General features: G+C 42.6%; 1 protein-coding gene and 1 non-coding gene across 5 annotated transcripts in view; both read right to left on the bottom strand.

Annotated features, from left to right (window-relative positions):
- Positions 1-24,552, bottom strand: part of LOC122045655 (OVARIAN TUMOR DOMAIN-containing deubiquitinating enzyme 3-like) — a 40,469-nt gene that overhangs the window by 4,946 nt on the left and 10,971 nt on the right. The gene's annotated exons all lie outside the window — the stretch shown is intronic.
- On the bottom strand, positions 2,935-3,040 carry LOC122049805. The gene has a single exon (XR_006131061.1). It is a non-coding gene; the product is annotated as a small nucleolar RNA R71 (small nucleolar RNA).

Genomic DNA, 24,552 nt, shown 5'->3' with positions numbered 1-24,552 from the left:
CGGTTACTCGAGAGTAGTGGCGGCCTTTGGGTGGTACAGTTGTCATCGATCCGGCCTCTCGACCATACAGGGGTCATGGTGCAGAGAGGTGGGTGGGGTGACCATTAGTGCATACGCTGTTATCATTATATCTGCTGATGCTGTTATTAGCTCATGTTGTTGCTAGTTTATACTACTGTTGTTTCTTATGCTGATATGCTTACTTATATTGAGATATACTCTCATTGTAGATGTTTAGATATTGGCTTATTCACTGGAAGTTTGTATATACCTTGCTTAATACCTCTGTAGTTATGAGCAGTACTATAGCAGATCTGTACCATTTCTGACCTTCTATACCTAGCCTAGGATATGGTTTCAGGTATGAGCATTTATTATGGTTCTATTTTAGTATCTGCTATTTCTTTATGAGACTGTATACTCTTGGTTCACTTTCTAGTTATATTTTGATGTTCATGCACTATCTTTCCTATACCCGCTGAGTTCCAATACTCACCACCCCACAAAATGATTTTTCTTTCGCCAGGTAATAGGTAGATGAGTCATGGATGCTTGGAGAGTCCCAGCTGCCAGTCCCACGTCACACTCGAGGATAGTTTTCTGTTTGGTTTTGTTAATGTTTGGGTGGAATGTTGATTCTGTGTATTTTGCTTTTCAATAAGTCGATACGAATTTTGGAGTCAAGTCTGGTGATTGCAGGTATTTTTATTAGTGTCGTTGTTGGTCTTACGTTCGTATTATTTTGTATTTTACGCTGCGTTTACTTTCAACAGTGTGGGCTGTTATTATATATTGCGTGGTTGTGTTTTCATTTCTATCCAGCCGAGTGGGCTGTATCTTTTAAACTGCGTGGTTGTGTGCTTATATCCAGCCGTGTGGGCTGTGGGTTATGTTTATATGTTGAGTATGTATGTATTTATTGCTTCAGATTGTCACCGGTACAGGGGAGATGCTGCCGAAATTTTTCGGTAGGGACTTCTCTGGAGGCGTGACAGGGGTCGTGCCTTTTGGCTCGGTTGTGTCTTACAACCAGAGACTAACTTCACTTAGGCCGTGTGGATTCCACACAATCGTGCCAGTTCCAGCAGCCAACAAGCTTTGGCAGTGCCCAAGGGGCACAGCTGTGGCACGGCCCATGGCTGGGGTCGTGCTAGCCCTATTTAAGGGGGTTGTTCTCCCCTTTTCAGTCATCTTGGATCTTGGGAAAGGATTTTCCCCCTTGGGGGAGCTGCTTCATCTTCACCAATCTTCACAGATCTGTCCACCTCCAGACCAAGAGAACGCCTCCAAGGATGTCACGCTTCAAGGATAGGCATTCGTCTTCTCTCTCAATCCATGTTTTAAGTTGTAGATGTTATATTTATCGTCTCTTGATTATATCTCTCTTACAGTGGAGTAGATCTCTAAATCTAGGATGTAAGTAGTTATGATGCGATGTAATGTATGAACTTGTATTTGGACAATTTCCTATGCAATGATGTGTTTACTACTTGTTCTATGTGTTACACCTTTTATGTGTTTGACGAAATGTATGAATGGTGTAAACATAAAGACATGAGAGGTTTGTCTCTATGTTAAGGTCGTTACAAAACTGGATAATCGGGGGATCCTTAGTGATAGAGGATACTCATTTAACCCGACATATTATTCTCTTAGTGACAGAAGGCATCGATACTTACCCACTTTCCATAGTCAAAAGATCTTAACATAGGGACTAATTTGTAGAAAAGTGGTCACCATATAGAGGAGATGTCGTGGATTATAAGATCATGGGACTAGTGACAAGGGTATCCCTTACTTTTCACGATATTCCCTTGAAACGGGGATCAATACTCTACTAGGGGTTTTAATTAAAGTTTTAAGAGTTTTTCCCAAATTAATATTAGGAAGTGACCGTGTAATCTAGGAACGTATGACCGGGGTCCTAGTAACCGGGATTCCCTCTTAATCGGACTTCCTAGGTTACCTCTTAATAGCGTTAGAACTTGGGAAGACTCTCCGATGCAACCTACGCGGGGTTGTGCTAGGCTTTAGTTAGAATCTCTACACGAGTGTAAGCATGGAATTAGGTAGATGAACAATGCAAAGGGACATTAACTAGCATCGTAACGAAACCGAAATCCTAACATCTATCATTCATCCTCTTCCAAGATCATCTCTTATTCCTTCTCTCTCCTTCTCCTTAATCTTTCTCTTACTCTCTTTTCCAACCAACCTTTCATTTGTCTTGGGAATTCGCGCTATGCGAAATCAACTAGTGCTTAATCAACAATCTTTCGATAATCTTTTATATTACTGACGATGTAGCTGTACACTTGCGGCTTCGTAATAAGTTTTTGCCGTCATTGTCGAGTACTATTTTCGATTAACATTAGTAAATTAGCATATGATCTACTCTAGATTTGTTAATAGAATTTTCATTTCCTTGTTTGTCTTCATTTCCGCATTTATTTTTTCTTGTTATTAGTTTAACTCAGTTTTTCATTTTCTTAATTTCTGCATTTTCTTGTTCTTAATTCTGTATTTTTATTTTTTCTCAATTTTTTTTTAGACATGAACACGAACATGTCAAGCAGGTCTTTAAGAGAATTTTCTGCACCCATTCTACAAGATTTATGTCTCTCATTGTACAACCTCATATCGAAGAAAAAAATTTCCAACTGGACCCAGAGTTAATTACCATGATACAAGATCATAAATTTGGAGAAGTATCAGAAAACCCATACTTGCACCTTGAAGAATTTCTTGAATATTGCAACATGGTAAATTGTGAAGAGGTGTCAGCGAATGCAGTTCAGTTGATGACATTCCCTTTCAGTATCAAAGACAAAGCAAAGACTTGATTTTATTCTCTCCGTCCTCAAAGCATCACAAATTGGGAACAATTGGAGCAGCGATTTCTAAATCATTTTTATCCTCCAAGCAGAACAGTGTATATGAGGAATTACATTACAAGTTTTGCTCAAGCAGATGGAGAATCGCTTTTTGAAGTATGGGAGAGATTCAAAAGTTTATTAAGACAGTGTCCTCATTATGATTTAGAAAGATGGCTACAATTACACATATTCTATATGAGGATTTCATTTTCAGATAAGTCATTATTGGATTCATCTACTGGAAGTTCTTTATGAACAAAAGTGTGGATGAAGCATTCACATTAATTAATCAAGTGACATTAAGCCTTCATGAATTGTCAGATAAAAGTTGGATGGAATTTCTCTCAAGAACTTCAGAAGTGCAAGCCATTAAGGCAAAAGAGTTTGCCAAACAAATTACAATTCAACCATCCAAGAGTTTTGACAATCACAAGTCACGGAATGAGGGGTTCGAACAATTAAAGGCAAAGATTGTTAGCATAATTTCGAAATAGTTCAAACATGACCTCCCTCCTATTCAAACAAGGTTTAGTGAACATTATAACGATATTAAGTTGAGAAGTGACAAGAATTATGAAGAATTTTTGAAGGACTTATATAGAATTGAGGAAAAGAACAATAGAAAATCACAAAACTCAGTTCCATTACTCCAGAAAGTGTCCAAAGACCACAAGTACCTTTCCTTCAATGGTTGATCACACCATCACTAGACAAGCAAGTTGGATCTCCGCCACGAGCACAAAGGAAATATGAGAAAAAGAAAGATTAATCCTTCCCAAGGCCTCTACTAAGAATTCCTTTTCTACGAAGACTAGTCGGGGCCAACAATAATAAAGATTTTAGCAAATTCTGTGATATCAATATTGTTGAGTGTAAATTTCTTGATGTGTATAAAGATGAGGATTGTAATGATAATGCAGTAAATAACAAGTTTTTAGATCTACCTCCTAGAATTATAGTAAAATAGAATTTTCAGATGATGAATATGATGAACTAGATCAATTTAAGACTGCAAATGAAGTTGTTGATTCTCCTATAATTGATTCTCTTGTAGATGATATTGATGTTGGTATATTTTTCACTGTATGTGATGATGTTAATGATATGGAAGTGTAAGGAGCTGTGTTATGGAAGCAGCATCTCAAAAATCACCTCCTTTATCCACAAAACCCTTTGAGTCTATGAGAGTTGTAAGAATTGAACATATTGTGGATCAATGTGTAGGGACTTCTGCAGAGACGACAGAGTCTCAAAAATCATCACCTTTAGTTGCACTTTCACCTGAGTCAAAGTCAAAGCCAAAGCCAAAGCCAGAACAGTACTTAATCCTAAAGAAGACACATCCACCTATTTAGAACTTTCATGTACCTCTCCGAAATGTAAAGTAAGTATCACTAGTGATCTTTTAAAAACTTTCATAGAGGTACCTGTTATTGATTTTATTAGATGTAATTCATCTTTTAATACATGCTCTGTTAAGCCTAGTATTTTTAGTGTTATTTCTTATCTTTCTCTTGTATGGGAGGTGTGCTCTTTCTTTGAATGTGCAAATTTTTATGGGACCTATAATTGGAAGCTCAATCTAAATCATCTTCGACCACCTGAAAGAAGTTTCAAGAAGACGAAGATGGAGAGAGTGATACTTCACTTTGTAGCTCCTATGATGAAAACTCTCTCCATAATAAGAACCTATGGTAAGAGGGTGTTGAAATATCTTACCCCTCCAAGAGCGAGATTTAGATGAATCTAATTAGGTGGTCGAGCTAATAACTTAAAACATGCACTTCTTGGGAGTTACCCAAGTTCTTTTCTAGTTTTCATTTCAGTTTTTAGTTTCTTATTAAGAACTCAAATCCTCTACTTAATTTTTCATGTCTATCTTCTTTGTATAGGATTCAAAGATTAGGAGCGTGGCTACCCGATGGAGAAGTTAATGACTTGGGCATTTGCACGTATCATTTAGTAACTTTTCTTCAAATCTCCTCCATATTATATTTCTAATTTTCATTAGGACAATGAAAAGTTTAAGTCTAGGGATGTATTGGGTTTAATTTAATTTTATCATATTCTTTAATTTTTATTACATTTCTTTTTACATAATAAAATTTTTACTAGTTGCATCATTCATCACATAATGATTGTTTGTTCCTTAATATAAAATACTAGTATGCTTGTTCTAGATTTCATATGGCTTATTAGTTACTTATGATGCTAATATGTTTAGTGATCTATCTTTTCCTATCTATAATAGCATAAAGTGAGCAATGGTTTTAGTAGAAATTTGAGTGTTGGCTTTATTTTAAGATCACTTTACACCTTGTCTAATTTAATGATTGATAACTCTGAAAATAATCAACTCATAAAACTGGACTAGTACTTGGGTTTCTAAGGTAACTTCTTAATTATATTTTAGTTACTAGATGATCTCGGATCATGACAACTCACTTGGAAAAATCAAAATTCCTGTATTTACATTTATATATTTGTATTTGTATTAGTACTACATCTTTCAAGCACTAAAAAAAAATATGAATAAAGGATTAAAAAAACAATTGTCGTGAGTGTAAACTAACAATTTATCCCGAGTTAGGTTACTGGGGAAATAAATATAATGTTTCTCTTAATTTCAAGTAGTCCTTTGAAACCTTGTGTAGTTTTAGATATATGAACCAAGCGTGTGGCAAGTAAGTGTCTATCTCCAGAAGCATAAGGAACACAATTTTATAATAACTTGACTAGGCTTAAAGATTAAAATTTAAAAAATTTAGCCACTTTTGCACTGAGCACGGTGAACTAGTACTTAAGCCGTACTCAAACAAATTTTGCATCTTCCTCACCAATAAAATTATTTGATAGAATTTGATCGACTTGCTAGAGATTATGATGTATTATTTAACCACATAAGTTTAGATGCGGATTTTGCTTGAGGATAAGCAAAAGTTTAAGTCTGGGAATGTGATGTACGTAGATTATATATACTTTTATGCATATTTTGACGCACATCTACTTGTATTTCATGAGTATAATTTATGTTTATTGCACCCTATTTTATTATAATATCATATTTCGACTACTTTAGGTTCGGAGATTTGCTCTTGTGCATTTTGTGATGACAGGAACGCTTTTGGAGCAAAAACGAAGCGGAAATGCTCTAAGAAGAAGCATGTGGAGAAGAGAGCAGAACAAGGTCATGCCTCTTGGCACGACCGTGCCTCTTGGCACGACCGTGCCTCTTACCCCGAACGCAACAAGAACATGGTCGTGCCCCAGGCATGGTCGTGTGGTAGTTCCCGTGACCGACAGCTTCAGGCCGTGTAGATTTACACGACCGTGTGATTTCTCCAGAGCTCAATTGGAGCGGGTCGTGCCTTTTGGCACGGTCGTGTCTTACATCCAGAGACTAACTTCACTCAGGCCATGTGGATTCCACACGGCCATGCGCTAGTTCTAGCAGCCAACAGGCTTTAGTCATGCCCCTTGGGCACGGTCATGGCACGACCTGTGGCTAGGGTCGTGCTAGCTCCATTTAAAGGGATTTTTTCCCCTTTTCAATCATCTTGGATATTGAGGAAGGGTTTTCCCCCTTGGGGGAGCCTTAGGCTTCATCCTCGTCGATCTTCACCGATCTGTCCACTTCCGGAATAAGGGAATGTCTCCAAGGACGTCACGCTTCAAAGATAAACATTCATCTTCTCTCTCAATTCATGTTTTGAGTTATAGATGCTATATTTATCGCCTCTTGGTTATATCTCCCTTGCAGTGGAGTAGATCTCTAGATCTAGGATGTAAAAAGTAGTTATGATGCGATGTGATGTATGAACTTGTATTTGGACATTTTCCTATGCAATGATATGTTTATTGCTTGTTGATGCGGCAATATAAAGAGGCCCATCTAGCACGGGGTCAACTGCCAAGGTGTAAGTCAAAATCAAGGTGGTCAACGCCCAGGTGTCAAAGGGTCGAACGGAGGACAATTGCAATGGTCGGTCGGGTCAGTCAGGGTCTGACCGGGAGGAGACATATCCGAGTTAACCACCCGTCCAGCTCGGGATGATACATAAGACAACAGACGCTCAGTACGGAGCAGCAGGATACAGAGGGAAACCGGATAGTTTGTCCGAACGAGGGAAGGCATATTACTACACAGTCACCGCACGGAAGAGCAACTGAGGCCAAGCAACGGGACCTGGCTGTGGACGGAGCGGTCCCGGCCGAGCGACTACCCCGCTCGGCTAAGCAACGGGATCATTGTAATATCTTTCGACATCCTTTTAAGAGATAATGTCACTGACACGAGGCATAGTCGACAGGCGGATCGTACGGTAAAGCTTCTACTATCTTGTCAGGGATATGCATACTCTGTTAAGGTATAGTGTCAAATCGTTTCATAGGACATATTAGAGAACGAGCTCATACCTCGAGAAGCACGCACATCGTCCACCAAGGCTCTATATAAAGGGGGTCCATCACTAACGGAGGTATGCGTTATTACTGTTTGTGCTAGTTCTACTGTTGCTCCACTTCTTCTACAGTCCCGGTGACTGACTTGAGCGTCAGAGGGTCAACGCAAGGGACCCCATCCCTGGCTCGAGACTGACGTTACTCTTTTACAGAGCGGAGCGAGGTCTACCGTCGGTCAGCGAAGCCGCCACATCTCCAGTTTTCCACCTTCCCGCTTTCGGACAAGATCATTTTAGCGTCGTCTATGAGAACGTAGCCTGCATCCGAACGAAAGGATGGAGGACACTGGACGATTCACCACGGTGACGTTGACACAAGAGGAGCTCGACATGCTGGTACAAGTCCGAGCTGCTAAGATAGTGGAGCAGCAACAACAACAGGCACTGGCCGAACGCCAAGTGCAAAAACCCGCAGCATCAGCAGCCGATCGACCAGCTGAACACGGTGACCGAGAGGACCGAATATCCTCTCGAGAGAATAACAAGACCCAATGCACCTATCCCCATCCACCGAGCATTGTTCAAGGCCCCACCGAAGGAACGGGACCGAGCAGACAAGGATCGGGGGATCTTCTTCAAATGATGTATTCGTTCGGGACGCAAAGAAAGGGAAGGCACCCAGAGAGGATGATTCGCCCGAGCGAATCAATCAACAATTTTCGCAGGGGATTCTGAACGACCGTCTGCCAAGGCACTACACGGCGCTAGCAATCGAAGAGTATAACGGAACTACCGACCCGAACGACCACTTGGCCAAATTCAACAACGCGGTCACACTTCATCAGTACATCGATGGAGTGAAGTGTCGGGTCTTTCTCACCATTCTCTCTGAGTCAGCACAACACTGGTTCAAGAAGTTGCCGAACGAATCAATCCATAGCTTTAAGGACTTCCGAACGGCGTTCATACACCACTTCGCCAGTAGCCGTCGTCATCAGAAGACGAGCGTGAATTTGTTCTCGCTGAAGCAGGGCCCAAGGGAAGCATTGAGGGTCTACATCCAGCGCTTCAATCAGGTGGTCATGGATATCCCAGCGGTCTTCTTAGACATACTAGTAAACGCCTTCACCTAGGGGCTCACCGAGGACGAGTTCTTCCGATCGCTCATTCGAAAGTCACCAAAGGACTTTGGCCACCTGCAAAGGAAGGCCACAAAATACATCAACGTGGAAGAAACCCAGACGACAAGGAGGAGGGAGACGCCCGCCGAACCTGCAAGAGCATCTGAACGGCGACAGTCGAGCAACCATCAACTCCCTACAGGGCCTCGATTGGGAGGAGCCCAACCACACCATGAGCCCAGGACGTATGTCATGTAGCATGTGGCAGCCGGTCGCCCAAAGGCTGCAAAAGGCAAGGTGTGGGCGCCGCTGTTCTACTCCTTCCACCAGTCGGCGACACACAACACACGGGACTGTTACGACCTGACGCCAATAGCTAGCAGGTCGGCTCCACGATACTTCGGGGGAATATCTCCATCGATCCCCATCTCCTGATCGGCGAAATAGACGTTGATCAACCGGGCGAAGGGAGGAAGAAAGGACAGTGGCCGAGCCACGCCTTCATCAATCTCAGAGGGGGAACAACCGGAGTCCTACCTGAGCTTTGGTCGAGCAGGGCAAACCTTTGGCTCAAGAGGAGAACAGGAGTAACGCCGTTCGGGGAGAAATAGGAATGATCACCAGTGGGCCGACCGACAATGATTCCAACCGGGCGAGGAAGTCGCATGCTTGACAACTTGAAATCCACAATGTTCGCTGCAGTAAGGAGAGGGCCAAAGGACCCGAGACCAGTTTCGGCCCGAGAGACTTAGAGGAAGTGGAGATCCCTCACGACGACGCGTTAATCATCCGAGTGGTAATCGCTAATTACATTATTCATCGAACTTTTGTTAATACAGGGAGCTCGATGAATATCATATTCAAGAAGGCGTTCAATCAGCTTCAAATCGACCGTAGTGAGTTGCTTCCCATGACGATCTCGCTCTACGATTTTACCGACAATGAAGTGTTGCTGCTATTCCAGGCCAAGCTAGCCATCTCGCTCGAGGAGAAGCCACTGAAGAGAACAAGGACCATAAACTTCATTGTAGTAGACGCACCGTCAGCCTACAACGTCATACTAGGTCGACCGGCCCTCAATGAGTTCCGAGCGGTGGTGTCCACCTACTGCCAGAAGATTAAGTTCCCGGTTAAGGACAAGGTGAGTGAAGTTAAAGGTGACCAATTGGCCACTAGGCGATGCTACGTCGAGATGGTCAAATCTGAAGCAAGGGCCGCTCAAAAAAATCCGCACTTGGAGGTGAACGCTATCACGGAGAAACCTCCTACGCTGGTCTATGACGAAAAGGAGGTTCAAATCCACCCCAACCGACCGAAGGCAACCACCTTCGTCATCGTTGACCTGGAGAACGAAAAGAAGGCAGAGTTGGTCGCCTGCCTTAGACAAAACTACGATGTGTTCGCCTGATCGACACATGAGCGCCCTGGTATCTCGCCGAGCGTAGCTCAACATGAGCTTCACGTCTAACCGGACGCTCGGCCCGTGAAGCTAAAGAAAAGGGACTTCAACGCGGAACAAAACCTGATTATCCGGGCAAAGATAGAGAAACTGTTGGAGGCCAGTCACATCTGGGAAGGCCAATTCCCGAGCTGGCTGGGTAATGTCGTGCTGGTCTCCAAGCCGGGCAACAAGTGGTGGGTCTGCATCGACTTCCATGATTTAAATAAGGTGTGCTCGAAGCATTTCTATCCGCTGCCCAGGATAGATCAGATGGTGAACTCTACGGCGGGTTGTGAGCTAATCTGCATGCTCGACGCATACCAAGGGTACCACCAAGTGTCACTCGCCCAAAAGGATCAAGAAAATGTCAGCTTCATCACGGCCGACGGAACATACTGTCGACGGAACATACTGCTACAACGTCATACCGTTCGGATTGAAGAATGCCAACGCCACCTATCAAAGGTTGATGAACAAGGTATTCTGACGGTAGATCGGCCGCAACATGGAGGTATATGTCGATGACATATTAATAAAATCCCTCCGAACTGTTGACCTTTGTGCAGACATCGAGGAGACCTATCGAACCTTAAGGGCCTACGAAATAAAACTGAATCTGAACATGTCTGTTCGACGCAAAGAGTGACCGCTTCCTTGGATACATCGTCACCGAGCGAGGAATCGAGGCGAATCCAAGCAAGGTGAAAGCGCTACAGGATATACCCCCGCCTCGTAGCTTGAAGGAGGCCCAACGACTGACCGAACAGATCACCACATTGTCAAGGTTCATCTCCAAATTATCCGACCGAAGCTATCCGTTCTTCAAGGTGCTACGCCGAGCTACAAAATTTCAATGGGGCGCGGAGTGCGACAAAGCGCTAGAAGAGCTCAAGGAGTACCTAACTCCTTGCATGTATTGGCCAAGCCAAGCAAGGGCGAGCCGCTCTGGATTTACCTATCATCTACTGAGTATGCGGTTGGCTCGGCATTAGTAAAGCAAAACAGCCACGAACAACAATCCATGTAGTTTTTTAGTCATATATTGAAAGATGCAGAATCCCGCTACACCTGTCTCGAAAAATTAGCGTATGCATTGGTGAAAAATTAGCGTATGCATTGGTGCTAGCCGTTCGGAGACTCTGTCCGTACTTCTTGGCACATCCGATCATCGTGATGACCAATAGTGTCCTGGGAAGAGTCCTTAACCCAGATGTATCCAGACGGCTGATCAAATGGACAACCAAGCTAAGTGAGTTCGACATTCAATATCAGCCCAGGACGGCGATTAAAGCCCAGACCTTAGCAGATTTCGTCACAAAAGTCCAAAACAACGAGCCAGATGCAATTTGGAAAATATACGTCGACGGCTCATCTACTCGACAAGGCAGCATTCTGTTGATTTCACCGTGGGAGGATCGAATGCAACTGTCCGTTCGGTTGGACTATCGGGCAACAAATAACGAAGCCGAATATGAAGCCTTAATAGTCGACCTGCAGACTATGTTGTTAGATGCGCGAGGCGCACTGAGGCGTAAAGGGGCTACTAGAGCCCGAGGCGCAAGGCGTGCTCGAAGTGCGCGCCTCTTGAACATGAGGTTGATGACTACTAAACTATTGACACACTCATATAATATGTCAAATATGATAACTATTAATATTCCACACACATCAATATCAAATATGACAAGCAAAGCAACGCCATAATAAAATTAATAAAAGTTTCAAACTTTCAAGTTTTAACTTTCTAATTTAAACTAACAAAGTTCATCAAAACAAGCGTAATAAGTCAAATTAATCATCAAGCTCAAGATCATCCTTATTGTATTCTTCTTCTTCTTTAAATTCAATTTCTTCTTCTTCTTCTTCATCTCTAAGTCTTAGAGATGAGTGTCTCATAGAGGAAGATATATTTCCCTTCTCAACTTGTTTAGGCCTAGCATGTGAACTAGAGATCATGGATGCAATAATTTTTCCTCTAGTACAATATTCAGGCTCTTCAGCTCCACTAGCCCTAGCAACGACATCTCATGTTAAGTCATCACCTTCAAAAACCAACTCATCTTCTTCATTATCACTTTCTCCATCCATTCTACCCATCAACTCATTACTATCATCAAGAGATGAGGTCAATCTTATCACGTGCATCATACCGAAGTTTTAAGGCACGATTATATTTCACAAATACCAAATCATTTAAGCGCCGCTGAGCTAGCCTATTCCTTTTTTTTTTGCTGTGAATCTACAAAATGTCAAAAATCACAATAAGTATAATAAAATAGCAAAGAATATTTTCTACTTATAAAAGTAATATACTAATAGTATTAAACATTTATATTTATTACATACCCGCTCAAATACACTCCAATTGCGCTCACAACCAGAATCACTACAAGTGAGGCTAAGCACTTTAATAACAAACTTTTGCAACTCAGCGATGACGCAACTCAGTGATGGTGCGACTCAGCGATGGCGACGGCGGACGGAAATGGGTTTAGTTTCTTCCTCCCTTCCTGCGTTCTCTTCCTCCCTTCCTGCGTTTTCTGCTCCTGTTTCCCAAGCCCTAATTCCAAACAACGTTGATTTGGAATGTTTTTTTTTGTTTTAAATCCAAATTTGTTCACGATCGATCGCGGCACCTCGATCGCGCCTTCGTTGAGGTGAAAAGGCGCACGAGGCGCGCCTAGGCGTGCGCTTGGCGAACAACGCCCCGCCTTGCGTGGGAAGAGGCGTTCTTCCCAGCGCCTTGTGTGCCTAGCGCCTCGGGCGCACCTCAAGCGCGCCTTTAACAACACGACCTGCAGACAACTCGGCACGTTAGAGCTACAAAAGTCCTCATTCACTCGGACTCTCAGTTAGTCACTGTAGTTGTTAGGGACGTTAGAAATAAGCAGCTCCCGACTCAAACTATATACAGAAGCCTTCAAGAAGTTGAGAATAAATTTCCAAGAGGTCATTAAACAAAAGATCCCCCGATCAGACAATCAAGCAGCGGACGAACTGGCTAAATTAGCTAGTTCATTATCGCCGATCGTGATAAGCCAGCCGGTCGAACAGGTCTTACTAGTGGCGCACACCAATCGGATGGAGGGAATAGCCTTTCCAAGCGAATGGAAGACGTCGTTGATTGAATTCCTCCGATCGGGGAGCGCAACGGACGATCAGGAAGCATCTCATCTACTGAAAAAGAGGGTCGGACGCTTTATGCTGATCGGGGACCAACTTTATAAGCGAGCTTTCTCGAGGCCACTGCTCAAGTGCGTTGGATCAGAAGACATAAAGTATATCCTCCAAGAAGTACATCAAGGCTCCTGCGGAAGTCAACTGGGTGGCCGCTCATTAGCCCGGAAGATCCTCCTAACCGAATATTTTTGGCCCACACTTCAGGAAGATGCTGCTCGGGTAGTGGCCACTTGCCTGTCGTGCCAAAAATATCATAATATCCAGCACCAACCGACCGAGGAGATGAAGGCGTCGTGTCTTGCCCGTTCGACCAATAAGGCATGGACATCGTTGGACCGTTTCCAATGACGATCGTTCAGCGAAAATTCCTACTCGTCGCCATAGATTATTTTTCAAAATGGATGGAAGCCGAGCCGTTAGCAAAGATAACCGAGCAAATGGTCATCAAGTTCGTCTGGCAGAACATCTTGTGCCGATTCAGCATCCCCCGCTGTCTCCTCTTAGACAATGGGAGGCAGTTTGCCGGTCGGATGCTCAGGAAGTGGTGTGAAGGCTATGGCATTCAGCAATCCTTCACCTCAGTGACTTACCCTTAAAGCAATGGTAAAACGGAAGTCACCAACCGCGAGATCCTCAGAGGTCTACGAGCTCGGCTCGACCATACAGGAGACAGCTGGGTAGCTCCCCAGCGTCTTGTGGGCCCTTCGCATGACTCCAAAGGAGACGACCGGCGTAACACCATTTCATCTGGTGTACGGCGGTGAAGTGTTAGTCCCGGTGGAAGTCGATGTAAAATCTGATCGGATGTAGCTCTACGATGAGGGGAACGCCGAACGAAAACTTTTGGATCTCGATTTGGTGGATGAGGCGCGGGATGAGGCTGTCGTTCGGCTAATGGCATACCGGCAGTGGATGAAGCAGAACTACAACTGGAGGGTGATCCCGAGATCCTTCCAAGTCGGTGTTCTGGTGTGGAAGAGAATAACGCCGATCGGCGATGTCACCAAAGTCGAAGCCCCATGGGACCCTACAAGGTCGTGGAGAAGGTTCGCTTGGGAGCCTATTATCTGGAGGACGAAAACAGAAGACAACTCGAGCGACCGTGGAGCACGAACCATCTCCAACCCTATAGGGCCAGGTGAGAGGTGCGTGAATAAATATAAATATACCTATATAACTGCATGTATGGCTTCTGGATGCAGGATAAATATGAATAAAATTACAAGTGTTTCAAATTCTTGAGTCAATCGGCCAAGTTAAAAGTCAAGCGACGACTATAAACCCTCATCTACGTCAACGGTCGAGCGGCGACCTTAAACCCTTGCTGATGTCTACATCAGCGGTCGAACGGCGACCTTAAACCCTCGTCTACGTCAGCGGTCAAGCGGTGACCTTAAACTCTCGTCTTCATCGACGGTCGAGCGCCAACCTTAAACTTGTGTCTATGCATTTTAACCATCGAGTGACGACGTTAAATCCTGATCTTCGTCAACAGTCGAGCATTGACTTTAAACCTGAGGCTATAACGAAAAATGATTGATCGACCGCTCTAAAGTTAAGCCTTCTACGAATAAAGATGATCGACAAGTATAACGTCGCTGATCAGTAGTCCATGGAGCCACACTTAAGAAATTTTTCGCAAAAACAGTAAGTAGTTCGTAGTCCTACTAGAGCAGAGCAGAGATCAACGCATAAAAGGAAAAGCCGCTGAAGTCTGAACAAGCAATCTTCCATTAACACTTAGAATTTTTACAAGGAGCAATACTAAATGAGACAAGATTCGCAGGAATGGGTTCACTCAAGGTAATCCAACACATCGTTGGGCAGCGACTCGGACATCTTGTCCCGGTTGATAACCTTGTTTGTCAGAGCGGTCGAGATATAGCTGCCGCCCCTCAGCTGGTCAAGCGTCCCATCGAGGGCAAGGTTGAAGAGACAAAGCGCCCGATCGATGAGCTAGTCATTGAAGGCGTCCGAGCAGAGATAGTCCCGCTTCATGAGCTCAAATCGGCTGGACTCAACACCCTGATAAGCCTCGAGGGCCGCTCGGGATGCTTCCACGTCCGCCTTCCACTTGGCCAGCTCCTCATCCTTCGTCGGAAGCTGGGTCTTCGCGGCGGAGTGCTCGACCGACCGACCCTCCCGCTCGGCATTCTGGGAGGCCTCCGCCTCCTTCAGGTTCTGAGCTAACACCCAAAACTCTTTGTTTTTGATTTCTAAATCCTCGATAGCTCGGAGCTTCCTTCAGCGTCTCTTGCACTGTCGCAGGGGTTCGCCGGAAGTAGCTGACTCTGAAGCGACCGCAATCGGAATCATCGACGACCATTCGATTGAAAGGTCCGCTGTAGTTGTCACTCCACTAGCAGTCATCTACACTCCCTAGCGCTTGCATTCCCTCCTCGTCGCCGAGCGGACCCTCGTGGGAGCTGACCGACTGCAGGCCGCGACCCTCCAGCTTGGCCACGACCGCAGTATTGATCTCTGCGTCTGCGAGCTTGCATTTGTCGACCAAACGTGCTCGCAACATGATTCGAGCTGCAAAAGAGGAGGAAAAATCAGTTAGATTTAAAGATTAGGAAAAGAAAGAGCACACCTAGGCTGGACGGAAGTTTTGTGCGGATCGGACTCAAGCCAAACAAGTAGAGGACGCCCTCCAGCAACAACTTATGGATGTGGTACTTCTGACCGGCCAAGCTTGAAGTTACCTGGAGATAGTCCGATCGGCTTTTGTAATTCTTGAGCGATGGTGGATTCGTCACTTCTAGCTGTCAGTTGGTCGGAAAATCTGGCCACTCGAGAAAGCGAAAAAAGTAGTAGTATCTCAAATGCTTGTTGGAGGAATGTATTTTATCAAAGAAAACCAAGCTCACTCAAGCTTGGAACCGAAAGGTCCCCAGCTCAGACAGTTTCGAATAATAAAAGTAATGGAAGAGCCGAGAAGTCAAAGGAATATCGTGCAGGCGGAATAAAACTACTACCCCACACAGCAGCCGAAAGGTGTTCGACACTAATTGATTAAGGGAAATACGAAAATATTTACAAACTGCAGAGAAAAAAGGATAGACAGGGAACCGTAGACCGACGGTGAACTGATCCCTAAAGAAACATAAAAAACTCGGCGGTGGTTCATGTGGTTGGTTAAAGGCAAAAGGAATGTCAATTTGGTAGCCGGGAGGAAATTGGTAGGCAGAGGTTAGGCTCTCAACGTCGTCTCCATCGAACCTGGACTCGATGGAAGTGTACCAGAGCCCAGAGACAGGGACAGGAGCTTGCGAGGAACTGGCCATTGAAAACAAAGGCGAAGAAGAACAACGAACAGATTCGAACAAGAAAAGGAGAGGGAGCTTACAGAAAAGATCATCGGAGAATAAGAGAAGGTGAATCATCGCAGAGGAGCTCGAAGACAAAGGCACGCGAAATGAAAAAGACGACGACACACGCGAGGTTTATAAACCTCGCGGCCAATCGACCTCGTCGTCCGATCCAGGGTTGCGAAAAACTAGGAGAAGATTCAACTGTTGAATTTGAAAAGACGCATGTCGCGTCAACAACAAATCTCCGCCTGTCACGTCAAACATGCGACGGTAGAAAGGGGGACACGTGGCGTTCAATCACCGGAAATCATTAATGAGACTTAATTAAAAGGTATGGCCGCGTGCTCGATCTTAATGATCGAAGATTTGCACGGTCTTCAAGAAATATAGATGACGTCAGGACGTTTAGCTGAGGAGGCGCAAGGAAAGGAGAAAATTCACCAAAGTGTTATCGCACATCGTCTCGACCGGGCACTGATAAGGGATTATCACATAGCCGAACGGCCGAGGCACAATCTGCTTTGAAAGGCGTGGTCCGAGTGGTAGTTACAGAACTAGCCTAGCGATACCAAGCCAAACGGCAAAACTGTGAAAGTCGCCAAAGACTCTTCTGGTCTAGTCAGTCAGACTTACAGCTTCCTTCGACTAGACTTAAAGGGGAGGCTTGTAATGCGATGATCTAAGGAGGCCCACCTGGCACGGGGTCAACTACCAAGGTGAAGGTCAAAGTCAAGGTGGTCAATGCCTAGGTGTCAAAGGGCCGAACGAAGAACAATTGCAATGGTCGATCGGGTCAATCAGGGCCCGACCGACAGGAGACATATCCGAGCAAGTCACCCGTCCAGCTCGGGATGCTACGTAAGACAGCCGACGCTCAGTACGGAGCAACATGACACAGAGGAAGATCGAATAGCTTGTCCGAACAGGGGAAGGCATGTTACTAAACAGTCACCGCACGGAAGATCAACTGAGGTCAACAGAGCGGAGGGCTCCTGGCCGAGCGGCTACCCCACTCGGCCAAGCAGCGGGACCTGGCTGTGGACAGAGCGAAGTCCCGGCCAAGCGGCTACCCCGCTCGGCCAAGCAACGGGATCACTGTAGTATCTCTCGACATCCTTTTGGGAGATAGTGTCGTTGACACAAGGAATGGTCGACAGGCGGATCGTATAGTGGAAGCTTCTACTGTCTTGTCAGGGATATCCCCTATTAAGGTATGGTATCAAAGGTACTTTTCTGACAGATCCTTTCATAGGACATATTAGAGAGCGTGCTTATACCTTGAGAAGCGTGCACGTCCCCCACAGCTCTATATAAAAGGGGTTCATCACCAACAGAGGTAAACGTTATTACTGTTTGGTGTTAATTCTACTGTTGCTCCACTTCTTCTACAGTTTCGATGACTAACTTGAGCATCGGAGGGCTAACGCCAGTAACCCCTTACCTAAGTCGGCATTGACGCTACTTGTTTTGCAGAGCTGAGCGAAGTCTAGCATCGGTCAGCAAAGCCGCCACATCCCCAGTTTTCCACCTTCCCACTTTCGAACAGGATCACTTGTTCTATGTGTTACGCCTTTTACGTGTTTGACGAAATGTGTGAATGATGTAAACATGTAGACATGAGAGGTTTGTCTCTATGTTAAGGTTGTTACAAAACTGAATAATCGAGGGATCCTTAGTAACAAAGGATACTCATTCAACCGGACATATTATACCCTTAGTGACAGAGGGCATCGATACTTACCCACTTTCTAGAGTCAAAAGATCTTGATCCTGTCCAAAATCTAAGAAGAAGGAACTGCCGGAATGACGTGGCTAGAATGTTGACAGCAACTCCATGACCCGGATGGTAAACTGTCTTCTATGTTGACCAAGTCGTCCGAAGTCCTCTAGTCAACAGTACCTGTAGCCAATGATTAAGTTGCACCGGTCCCTAGTACCCCGATGCTCGAGGCGGGTCTCACGAATATATAAGCAGCCGAATAAATAGTGGACTAACAAAGTAAAATAAAGGATGAATACGGTGACATACCCTGGCGCCCGGGGGGCGCCCTCGGATGGATCGGTGAGCTGGTCGTGATGTTGATCGAGTCGTCGCGACCGTGCAGGATAGATGAGTGTGAGTCAACTGAGGAGTCGGATCTAGGGGTGACGACATGGAATCCGGTGCAGCATAGATCCAGAATGCGGCACGTAGGCCGAAATATGATAGCGGCTCGCAAGCCGGATAATACCAGTAACTCATAATCGTAATAGCAGTGCGAAGAGCGAAATATAATGGCTCGATGGCCGAAATCACATTGGCTCGCAGGCCGAACATCACCTCGACTCGAAGGTCGGAGTAGGCAAACTTGAGCACTCAAACGGCGGCAGCCCGGAGGATGACGGCGACCGCTAGAGGAGGCAGCAACTGTTGCCAGAGGCGACGCCCGCTGGAGGCGGTGTCGGCAGCTACTGGAGGCGTCGGCGGCAACGACGGGAGGCACCGGCGACCGCTGGAAGAGGTGTCGACGCTCGCCGGGGGCGTCGGCGGTGGCATCCACAGCCGCCAGAGGCGGCGTCAGCTCCCACTGGAGGAGGCAGTGCCCGCCGGAGGCAGCGGCGATCCTCCTCAGCGGCGTCAGTGTCGAAGTGGGGGAGGAGGTAGCGAAGAGGGAAGCAGGGGAGGGGAGCAAGGGCTCACCGGCGACGATGGAGAAGGTGTGCGACCGACAACGACGACGTGTGATACCCCTCCTTTTTCATCTAATTCCTCCTAAGTCCCTAAGCTATATCCACATCAGATCTTAACCATGTAGAGGAGATGTCGTGGATTGTAAGATAATGGGACCCAGTGCTTACAATGGGACCAGTGACAGAGGGTATCCCTTACTTTTCACGATATTCCCTTGAAACCGGGATCAATACTCTACTAGGGGTTTTAATTAAAGTTTTAGGAATTTTCTCCAAATTAATGTTAGGAAGTAACTATGTAATCTAGGAACATATGGTCGAGGGTTCATAATGATAGGGATTCCCTCTTAATCGGATCTCTTAGGTTACTTCTTTACTTAATGGCGTTAAAACTTGGGTAGACTCTCCGGTACAACCTATGTGGGATTGTACTAGGCTTTAGTTAGAATCTCTATATGAGTATAAGCATGGAGTTAGATAGATGAACAATGCATAGGGACATTAACTAGTATCGTAACAAAATCGAAATCCTAACATTTATCATCCATCCCCTTCCAAGATAATCTCTTATTCCTTCTCTCTCTCCTTCTTAATCTTTCTCTTACTCTCTCTTTTTCAACCAACCTTTCGTTTGTCTAGGGAATTACTCTGTGCGAAATCAACTAGTACTTAATCAACAGTCCATGTGGGTTCGACAATCTTTTATATGACTGACGACGTAACCGTGCACTTGCGGCTTCGTAACAACCTCCTGCCGGAATCGCACTTCAACTCATCGGAAATCGAACATCCCGACCTCCTGCCAAAATCTCACATCTGGACTTCCTGCATGCTGTCTGGTCCTCTTGACCCATCAAGTTAGTCAACCCTGTACACGTGTTAACAAGGTTAAATCAACAACATATCTAATTTTAATTCACTTGTCATTTATCAAAACTCAGGTTTGATCATAGTTTAAAGTGTTATGCCTAGACAGTCAAAACAAGCGAAACATCTCGTTCCGCTAGACGACCAGCACCGGCACGACCTCAACACCAGACCCACGACAACTGTAATGTGTTGCGCGACCCCATGGCCGCAACAGCAACAGAGGGGTCGCATAACTCTTCCGTTGTTGCAGCGGAGGCGTCGCACGACTCTACGGCCATTACAGAGGGTCGCACGATCACCACAGTTGCGCTGGAGGAGTCACCCGATCCATGCGGCCATAATTGAGGGGTTGCGCAATCCCGCAACGACGCTGAAGTGGCGCGAGCTCGCGAGTGGTGTCGGATTTCGAATTTTTTTAATTAAAATTAGATTAATTATTGTAATCAACTCCTAACTATAATGGAGATAATCTAAAAAGGCTTTAGTAAATCCTAATAAAATTATCTAATGAATTTTATATTTTATTATTTTAATTTAAAAATTATAATAAATTTTTTATTTATTTATTTTCTATTTTCATATCTTTTCCTTTTTCTAAAGATTATTTTTTATATTGTTTATTTTTTAAATATTTATATTAAATATTTTTTTTTAATTAATATATTTTATATTTAAAAAATATCAAAACTATATCGGCACGGCACAATACGATATCAAAATCGTATCGTTTTGGTCCAGGACCAAAACCTCAACACGGGTCCAAATTTTAAACCTTACTCCTAGTCAGGGTTTAAAATCTTGACCCATGCCGCGGTTATGGTCCCAGACTAAAATGATACGATTTCAGTATCGTATCGTGTCGTGCCGATATGTTTCGATATTTTTTTATTTATATATAGTAATTATTAGATAAATATGTTTATTGTGTATAATTTAAAAATAAGTTATATGTTGGTTTTATATAAATTCTCAATTATTGAACAACTTAAAATTGTTAGAAAAAATAATTAAATATAATTTTCTTTTAAAAAAATTGATTTATCAATAACTTGAATTAAATTGATACATCATAATATGTTACCTTACTAATACCAAAAGGAATAGCATGAATCAAATAGAAGCATTGGTTCTTGTAACATTCTACTTAAGTCAACTCTATAGTTCTCCAACACCCAGATTAAATAATCATCCCATGACATGCAATATTGATATTGATTTCTCCACATGTCCATCAGCGTGTCTCAATTCATGGATGTTAGATTTGAACTGGCACCATTAAAATCAGAATAGGTAGAGAAATAGACACAGGATAAGGATACGCCCCTGAGCTCTGGTATGATGGGTCACCATATGATGCATCAGAGTTATAATAAGAAAGTTGCGAGTATGATGAACTTCGACCCGAATCTATCTCAGCCAAACTCTCCCGCATATCTTGATAATTATGAGCTTTCTTTTGTTTGTCACCCTTATATCGACGCTGATATTGAATAGCGCTACTTCTAGCTCCATGATCATAATCTAGAGTTGCATGTGTGTTGTATCGAGTGAATTTTCTCTAATTCTCAATTGACCCCTTCCCATAAAAGCAGGAGGTTTACCTTTTTCTTTCTTTTTAATAAAAATTGCAAGAGCTTTGCCTTTGTTTTTGCCTTTATCTATGGTCTTCGGTTGGGTTTGGGGTTGGGATGTTTGAGAATGTCTAGAACGAGATCCAGAAAATCGAAATTCTTGATCAAATGCTTCATCATTATCTTCTTCCTCACAGATATCTCCTCTATCTTGTATTTTTTCAATCTGTTGAGTAGGAAATTGAGATAGTCATGGTGGATCTCCTGCTTCATCAAGTAACGGATTCTCAGCCTCAACAACACTCCACCAATCCATCATTGGATCATTTTAGTTTAGGCAAATCCAATATCAAATGGGTCTACATCACCAGACTCTTGTTCTTCATTCTCTTCTGTTATTGTTCTTAGTTGAAGACATATTATAATGAATATAGTCCATCTTCTCCAAGCGACGATAAGAATGACAATTTCGTATTTTTGTATTAATGAGGGAGAAAGTTGACAAATTTCTTTCACAACCACTTGAAGACGTTGTTTGTGAGAGAATTCGTGTTGCAATCTTTTTCAAATTTAGAACTGATCCTCCATCTTGTAACCACCGCTATAAATAAGAACAAAATTAAAATAATATTTATATTTGTTGACAATAATTAGTAATAATTTTTACTATACGTACCTACATCCATTTTATATCTGTATGACACTGCAATAAAATCGCTAAAAGAACCATACGTCATTCAAAATAATCGACTTTCATTAACCGTCTCAGCAATTGATTCTCTATTTGTATGCAATCTTAATATTCCATGTCTGAGTACCACTAATAAATCATCATTTGTGCCAAGATTATAACGATACTGATATACTGAATTGAGATAATAACCTACGATAATTAAACATATATAATTATTAATAATAATATTAAAAAAAATTTAACATTAAAATATACGTACAGGCCAAATGAATATATTTTCCCATTTGATTGTCTTATTTTGTAGTAATTATATCAATGTAATGTTGATACTTGGTTGGTGATTGTAAACACCTCTTAATTTCCTCTTTTGCTTCATCAACTTTATGTAGAACAACGTACAATGATTCTACTGCTATAAGAATATCTGCGATATAGTCCCAAAATCTAACAAATATAATAATTTTTTGCACCTTCTTACCTTTGGCCGTGTTAGAATATCGAGAGGCTTCCCAATCATGGGAAGAGAGCATGGCCTTCAATCCGACTTTTTTCTTATTCAACGACTTTAATAAGAGAAAGTGAATGACAAACCTAGTCGCTCCTGGTCACAGAATCTCCCCATTAATAAATTTCCTCATTAATCCATGAACCCAATGATGATTATAGAGAATTTTTGTTAAATATTAACCTTTTTTAACTACCTTCTTCACTATATCGAGTTTATCGATGTCTGCCATCATCAAATCGATACAGTGTGCTGCGCATGGTGTCCAAAATAATGTTTAATACTATTGTTCCAATAACTCTCCAGCCTTGGCACCATTATCTGTAATCACCTGCACTATATCTTCTGCACCTATCTCTTGAACTACACTATCCATCAAACGATATATGTAGGGTTCATCATGATAGTTTGTAGTTGCATCAATAGATTTATGAAATATCACCTATCTATTGTAGTATAGTAGAAAATTGATAATGCTCATCCATGTAGATCCTGTCCAACCATCACACATCAACGTAACCCCATATAAGCTCCATTGCTTCTTGCACGATAGGATCTAAGTCTTGATCTCCTCCATTTGTTCATCTAAATATGGACCGACAATTTCATATGCAGTCGGAGGTTGAATACCAGGACCACATTTTTGGATGTTGAACACCATGCTACGATGTGTTGTTTGCTGCATTAGGGGGAATATGATTAAAATGAAAAAATTTAACAATACTTTTACCAATTGATTTCTTCTTCTCTTTTGAATATGTATCATCAATCCTAGTCTGTTTGCTAGCTTGGCCTAGGAATGCTAGTGGATCAATATTAGCAATATCAACTGCACGTCTTCGTCAAGGAAAAAAATTGACCAATACCACCTTGTGTTGAAGGAAAACAAACACTTGCACTCCTTTCTAATGTTGATGCAGTAGTTAAGTGACTTCCACTGGCACCAAAGCCACTTCTATATCGCATATTTTACTTCATATTGAGTTTGAGAGGCACTGAGAGCTGCTAAAAAGTCTTCATCATTTAGAACTTCACCACGACCTTCAAATTCATCGTAGATTGCTTCTTTAGAGCTTCAGCAATCAACAAGTTCACATTGTTGTTATTGTTTATACTTTAATACTTTTTTGCCATCAAATTCCTTTTTCATTGCACAACGAACTTTTTGAGAAATTTTTAGACAATTAGAAACATCCGGATATCCACCAGCAAGATGTTATTTTAGGCGTGTAACCACATCGTCACGTCCAATCATATCGCAATGCAAACATTGCCAATGGAATCGATTTTCTAATCGACGTGCGTGTCTCCAAGATGGATCATAAGATTGTTGTTTGGGTGTCATTGCCTATGCATTATAAAAAAATTAAGAATAATACACATTTCAAAGTAATGGTCATCATTTTATAACGTCAAGAATGTATTTATCATTGTAAATTTACAAATTAGAATATAAACTATAAAGAGCAACTTTATAAAATTTGAAATAATCTCCTAAAAATATTAATTCACATTTCTCAATTTAGAATGATTAAAATTGCATAATATTATAAGTATTTTATTAGGAATCATAAACTTGACAACATATCTTTATCAAATTTTTTTTAAAAATAAAGAACATGTAATATTTCCTAAACATATCAAGTAAAGATATTCTAAGATAAAATTATATATAACAGATCAATAGAAACATTCTTTGATAAAAATATATATTTCATATGTTCAGGAAGCAAGAATCATAAAAATAATATTCATGAATACAAATTTTAAATTAATTCTAAGATGAAAAAAAATATTATCTATAATAAATATATAAATTAGCATAAAGATGTTATTTTATATATAATAATTATACAAATTAATTAATTAATTATTTAATTTATTATTATTTGTAAAAATATAAAATAATA

The sequence above is a fragment of the Zingiber officinale genome, chromosome 2B (genome assembly GCF_018446385.1).
Source record: "Zingiber officinale cultivar Zhangliang chromosome 2B, Zo_v1.1, whole genome shotgun sequence".
Lineage (NCBI taxonomy): Eukaryota > Viridiplantae > Streptophyta > Magnoliopsida > Zingiberales > Zingiberaceae > Zingiber > Zingiber officinale.
The sequence above is the reverse complement of the archived record's forward strand: the minus strand, read 5'-3'. Positions and strand labels throughout refer to the sequence as shown.